This window comes from Artibeus jamaicensis, unplaced genomic scaffold (assembly GCF_021234435.1).
Source record: "Artibeus jamaicensis isolate MK-2021 breed Jamaican fruit bat unplaced genomic scaffold, CSHL_Jam_final contig_233, whole genome shotgun sequence".
Taxonomy (NCBI): Eukaryota; Metazoa; Chordata; class Mammalia; order Chiroptera; family Phyllostomidae; genus Artibeus; species Artibeus jamaicensis.
Genome location: NW_026521486.1, coordinates 24,070,535 through 24,077,643, shown reverse-complemented (window position 1 = coordinate 24,077,643; position 7,109 = coordinate 24,070,535).

The following is a 7,109-nucleotide window of genomic DNA, read 5'->3' as shown; positions in this document are numbered from 1 at the left end:
GTGGAGTTGGGAACGGCAGTCTCAGCTTTGGTAGTGGATGTCTGTACACCCTGAAAACACTTGGGTTGAAAGCGCAGAAGAAAGAAGACAAATTGGCTGTGATTTGAACATGGGCCTGAAATAAGTTATTTCACAACAGGCGGTCAGAGACTTGGACTGTTTTACCAACAGACACAGGCTACCCGGGTGAGAGTGTAGCCAGGGATGGGCCAGGAGGCTGGCAAAGTGTGACCACACACAAGCCGCGAGTGGTATGCGAAGCTGTGAGTTTTGCATATTTGATGGAACAGATGGAGCTGCACCTACTCAGAAAGTAGCAGCACACCAGAGCGCCTGCTGTTTGCCAAGAGTGATCCGGGAACATTCCTGTCACAGACCCCCGACCACAACAGCGTCACAGCGGTCCTGTGTTGGAGGCAATATTTGAAAGTGCTTTCACTCCTAGTGAAGTGGGAAAATGTACTTACAGGGGCTAATATTTTAGATGTGAAGTAATGAAGTTCTTTAAGTCTTAGAGCTGCCACAGAGTAAAGCTTCTAGGAGCAAGTACTTGGTGTCAGCTGAAAAGAGTGGGGGGACCGCTTGACTACTTAAGGGTGATGTTTGTACACTATGGTGTAAGTTGCTTGTTTAATAGGAAAAATCTAGAAAGGAACTAGGTGCTGATAATAAATCTGTGAAAATAAGGTGATCTTTTTAAAATTTAATCCTTATTGGTTTTTTTTCATTACCATTCAGACCCTTTTACTCTCCTCCCTGCAGCAGTCACCACACGTGTCCATCAGTCCTTCTTCCTCTTTGCTCAATCCCTTCAGCCCGTAACCTCTGCTCCACCCCACACTGCCATCCTCCTGCTCTTCATCTATGAGTCTGTCCCCATTTTCCTTATTAGTTGAGTTTATTCACTAGATTCCACATATAAGTGAAATCACATGGTATTTTTCTTTGTCTGGCTTATTTCACCCAGCATACTTTTCTCTAGGTCCGCTCATACCATCTCATCAGAAGGTGAACCTTTTTTTTTTTTATGGCCGAGTGGTATTCCACTGTGTAAATGTCTCATAGTTGTTTTGTCCACTCATAAGATGATGTTGTCAGTGGCAAGGATAAGACTTCATCAGCTTTATCTTTTCCCAGGGTTTCATCTGATAAACCAGAGCCACCTAGATTTTCAGAATAGGGATAGAAAGCTGTACAGTACATTTACACATACATGTTCTTTGAAATATCCTGTGCGCCTCATCAACCTCTTACAGGGATCAAACAAGATGATGAATCTGAAAGTACGTTGAGACTACAGTTTCAGACCATCGCTTTTTTCTGATCTGCTTTCCATATTTGACAAGCACGTGCCTGGCACTTTGCTAGGTCTGGATGTGGTGATAAATGCTGGTGTCTGCCCTAAGGGAAAATATGGCCTGAAAGAAGAAACAGACAAACTTCCACAATTGAGAAGCACTCTAGCTGCTCAGAAAAAGAGGCAGTTTGTGTAGCAAACGTCTGGAAGTGACAATCAGGGAACACTCGGAGGTGACTTCTGAAGAATCAGGAGGGGAAGGATGACAGGCATGGGGAACAGGGTGCAAATGCTTATGGACGGCGAGAGCTCATTACTTCATGTATATTTTTTGCTGTTACTGTGGCAGGGAATATGAATAGCATGATGAAGATAATGAGACAGAAAGAAATAAGGTGTTTATGGAGATGTGCAGTGATTAAGAGATCTCATTCTGCAATAATTTGTCGATTAAAAAATCTTTACATGGTAGGACTTGCTTTTGGAGATGTTCTGGCAGCCATGGGAAAGGTTAGTGGGACGGGGACTGAAGAATGGAGGCCAGTTAGAAGCCTATTACCAAAGTTCAGGGGAGAAAAGAGGGAGTGAACTGAACAATGGAAAAGAGGAAAGAGGGATAGAGATTTAAAAGGTAAAAGGATTTCCTAAAAAACTAAAGATGGAACTGCCTTTTAATCCAGTGATACCGCTGCTCAGATTATACACTAAGAGTCTTGAATCACCAATTCAGAAGAACCTATGCACCCCAATGTTCATAGCAGCACAATTTACAAGAGTGAAGTGCTGGAAGCAACCTAAGTGCCCATCAGTATGTGAGTGGATCAAAAAACTGGTATATTGACACAATGGAAAACTATGCAGAAGAAAGAAGGAGGTACTATCCTTCACAACAGCATGGATGGAACTGGAGAGCATTACGCTAAATAAAATAAGTCAGGTGGTGAAAAACAAATGCCATATGGCCTCACCTGTAAGTGGAACCTAATCAACAAAACAAACAAATGAGCAAAATAAAACCAGAGACTTGGAAATAAAGAACAAACTGTCAGTGACCAGAGGGGTGGAGGGAGGGGCAAGCAAAGGAACAGGAATAGAGGACTCATGGGCATGCACATGGGGAGGAGAGTGTACAGTGGGCGGGACGGAGTCGGGGTGAGCAATGGGGAGAAAGTTGGGACAACTGTAACTGAACAATATATTTTTTAAAAGGGTAAAAAGGACTGTAGTTGATGCCATTTAATGGGGTGGAATGGGCTGAAAAAAAAATAAGTACAGATGCAGCATTTTGAAGCTTTCTAATTTGCAGTTACCCAAATTGTGATACTCAGCGGGAAGCTTATAGCCCCTTAGGGAGATAAGTAACTTGTTGGAAAATCATATTTGGAGAGTGTTTATGAATTAATTAGTATTGAGCTTTATGCAATTATTTAATGGCATTTAGTGAAACCCTCTTCTTTTTACTATTATTAATGAGGTAAGTAGAATATTTAAAAATTGTAGTTGAACTCATCTCAATAATTTTGCCAGAAATATATGTCAGAGGTTTGATTCAGGATTATTCTTAATGTTATGCCCTAAGGGGACAGGAATATGAAGATTATTAAAAGATAAATTTATAACCTACCATACATTGTGCAAGTATACACAAATAAGATGATTATTAACATGATCAGATAACAATAATATGGCAATATTTCCGTAATGCTTTTGCTTTTTGAGAAATACTTCAAGTATATTATTTGAACTACTCAACAACATTCTGACGTAGATATTTTTCATCTCCATTTCACAAATGAATAAATTTGAGTTAGAGTTGTTAAGTCATACTTTTTAGTTAGTAGAGGCAGAAATGTCTGACCATCAGATCTGCGAATAAAATGACTGCCTGGTAGCAGGTCTTTGGTGCCGATAAAGTTGAGACAGAGCTGATGTCCACCTGCCAGAGGCGTCCTGCTGGGCTAAGTGGCCCCAGGAGGCACGACTTTGGGCCAAATGAGTTTCTGTGTTCAAGGGTTAGAGAATCAGGGGATATGAAACTTGACAAGGACCCAGGGCTGATTTATCCCACCCTCCTTGTTTTATGAGTGAGAACCCGAGGCCCAGCAAGGTCAACATGTCCATGATGATGTAAGCTGTGGAAACTAAGTGTAGGTCAGTAGTTTCTAAATTGCAGTGAATGGTTCTGAGAATCTTGGGGAAGGGAGAAAAAGGGGAAGAGAGAAATTAGTGGAGCATAATGGTTGGCATGATACCCCCCAAAATGACATTTTTTATAACAGTATATGTTTTAAGCCACCAAGTTAGTCATACCTTGTTGCAACAGCAACAGAAAACTGATACTCAGTGTAAAAAGAAACAACATATACGTGGAAAGTTATATACCCATAATCAGCAATCCGTTAAGCTGGAGTAAACATGAGGGCGTACCGAGAGGGATAGTCCATGTTCTCTTGTCTCTGCCTTTAGCTGGTTGCAGAACCTCTAGTTTCTTTGAAAACCCTTTTCTCAACTGTCCCTGGGAGTCCTCAGGCAGTGGAATTCCTCATAGATTTTCACTCACCTGAGTCCCAGGTCTTACACAGAGTTCACCATTTCCTGCTCTGTTGCTGTCTACTGTTCTCTCAGTGCCTTAGGAGCCCTGTTTAGGTGCCGGGCATTGCTGCTGACTCTGCTTAGAGCTTCTGTCAAGGTTGCTCTGTTTCCGGTGCCATGAAGCCTTGCAGGTAGGCCCAGCATCCTGTGGAGCCCCTGCTGCCCACCCGTGGTGAGGCTGTGTTTTCAGATAAAGTTGGAAGAATCGTTTGCCTCCTATCCGTGGTAAATTCCTTTGGAATAGTTCCAAAGCAATGCTACCCAAGGTTTAATGTTGGGTTTTTTGTTCCTTTGTTTGCTTTTCGCTTATTGGGGTTTTTGTGTGTGAAATAACTCTACCAGTTGTACTTATACGCTGCTTTCCTTAGGACTCAGTTATAGATCACGAGGCCTTCGCCAAAGGACTTTAAGAGGCAGACGTAATGCTGAACACCAAGCTATCCTTGTTATTGGGCAGAGACTTCAAGCTCTGACCCTTTGGGGTTTTTTTGCTTTATAATGAGTGATTTCCAAGGGGTTTCTCTATGCCTCTTATAGCTAGATCTTAGGACTAGTTATATAGGACAAAGATCTTTGATATACATATAATTTGTTATATATATAACAAAGATCTTAGGGCTAGTCTTCACCAGATGTCAAGCTGGGATCCCTTACAAATGCAGAATTGTATAAGAGAAATTAAATAGCTCATGAGTGGGTGGCTATTATAGGAGTTTAGAGGAAAGCAGGATCTAGTAAAGGTTTATGTGGAGAGTTAGTAACAGGAAGGGATCCCCAGCGTATATTTAGTGCGACTTCCTGCTGTTCAGTACTTAACATGAGCAGAGCAGAGAATGAGCACTCTTAAATGCTTATTGAATTAATACTAAAGCAGAAATAACCATCTGACAGGGATGGTGGGACTGAAACATGGCTGAAAATTAGCCAGAAGTCCAGAAATATGGACAGAGATAATAGTTGAAATTACAAGGGAATGAACACTTGGGGAGAAAAGAAAAATATCAGATTTCCAACCACCTTATTCGTGAGTGTAATGAGTAGGACCTCCTGTTTACACCTTCTGTTCTTTTAGCACTCTATTTAGCATGTATGTAGCTGTTTCTGTATCTTGCTATTTCCAGGGTTTTCTCTATCAGAAATTATAAAGTCCGTAGGTCCTAGAGGTTATAGCTTATAATGGCTCCTTAATAACAACAAGATTTTTTAGCAGAATTCTGTGTATCATCAGAATGGGTATCTAGCAATAAGCCAGGATATTGCAGGATACAAAAATGAGTAAGACACAATCTCTGCCTTCAAGGTCAGGGTGCTTGGAGGTCAGTGGGAGATTACATAGCACAGTTTCAACCCACTCATTTGGCTTTTATTAATCAACTATGACATAAAGGATGGGAAGAGCAATTGACTGATGAAATGTCATCATTTTAAAAAATTGAAGGAAGCCCTTACTGATGTGTGGCTCTGTTGGTTGGGCCTTGTCCTGAAAAGCAAAAGGCCACCGGTTCGATTCCCAGTCGGGGGACATGCCTGTGTTGGCAGGTCAGAGCACATATGAGAGGCAACCCACCCATGTTTCTCTTTCCTGTGGGTGTTTCTCTCCCCGTCTTTCTCCCTCTCATCCCCTCTCTCTAAAAGTAAAATATAAATATATGAGAAAGTTAACCATTAACCCTTTAAAAATGTACAGTTCAGCAACAATTCGTACATTTTATTCAATTTAAAAATGGTGCTGAAGGAAATAAAAATTGTAATAGAGCAGACTGGAGAACTGCAGTCCCCGAGTCTCCGAATACGCCGCCTTACAGTGCCCGCTAACTCCTTCTGCTCTCACGGATGCCCCTGCCTGCTAGCGAGGCTCCGCATGCGGAACGGACTGCTCACCTGTTCGAGTGATCGACGACCTATACATTTCTTTAACTGAACCTGTTTTAGGTGTTAATATCTAATTTGGAATTCCTTCATTTTTTTCTTCAGTGTTTCCCACGATTGTAAATTCCACGTGGGCAGGTAAGATGACTCCTGTGTTCACCTCCGTGTTCCTGGAGGAGAGCCCAGTGTGTGTTTAGAAAGCATGTGCTAGTGATTGGTTACCTAGTTCTGGGATTTTTAAAAAGATATTATTTATTTCTTTTTAGAAAGAGGAAGGGAGGGAGAGAAACACCTATCAGTTGTCTCTTGCATGCGCCCCAACCGGGGATCTGGCCCACAACCCAGGCATATTCCCTGACCGGGAATCGAACCAGTGACCTATCGTTTTGCGGGATAATACTTAAGCAGCTGAGCCACCCTGGTCAGGGTTCTAGTTCTGGGATTTTTATTTCCACTTATTCCTTATCAATTTCCTTATGTCATAGCCTTGGTCAAACTATCTGGTACACCGAGCAAAAACTCCGCGTCGTGATTGTCCCAGGTCGGACTAAGCCAGCAGCTTCGGGTCCAAGCCTGACCCTTTTCAGCGCCCACGCAGGCTGCTGCGATGGGGTCGGACTTGAGGGGGCGCTGTTGCACTTTGTCAGGACTGACTCCTTTCCCACCTGGACTGACGTTTCCTGTACACCCGATCATCTACCAATCAGTCCCCGGGGAAGGGAATGAGTAAACAGAGGAGCAGCAAGGAGTCCAGCCTTCACAGCTGCAGCAGAGGTTTCCGGCTGGCTAGTGTGTGGTGAGCCCCGGAAACCTCAGTGCCCACAGACTTCTCTTGTGGGGAAGCCCGCCCAAACTCCATCCTTTGCAGGCAGCCACGCCCCACAGGAGGGACTGCAAAGCATTTCCTTGAGTCTGGCACACCTTGCCCTGCCGAAACCAGTCATTTTTTTCCTCTCTTTCTACCTGGGCCAGTGCCATCTGAAACCAGAGTGACTGGAAGAGGGATACGGTAGTGAATGGAGGTTTGGGGGGTACAAAGCCGGGTGAGGGTGAGGGGGAAGGGGTGATGCAGCTAGGGGTGGACTTTGGCCTTAGGGAAGCAAAAGAGGGAGGAGGCGGAGAGTGGGATGGTTGTGAGCAGCTGTTTGTATTTCATGTGAACAAACAATAATCCCCAGGTGAACGAATCTGTATTTCTCTGTAACAAGCATCTTGTGGGTTTTGCCTTCAGTGTTTTTATAACAAGAGACTAAACTGGCCTCAGTAGTTTTGACAGAGTAGCAGCAACAGGAAAGCCCAGTGATGTGGGGCCTCTGTACGTTCCTGGAGAGGGAGGCGGAAACCAGCAGGG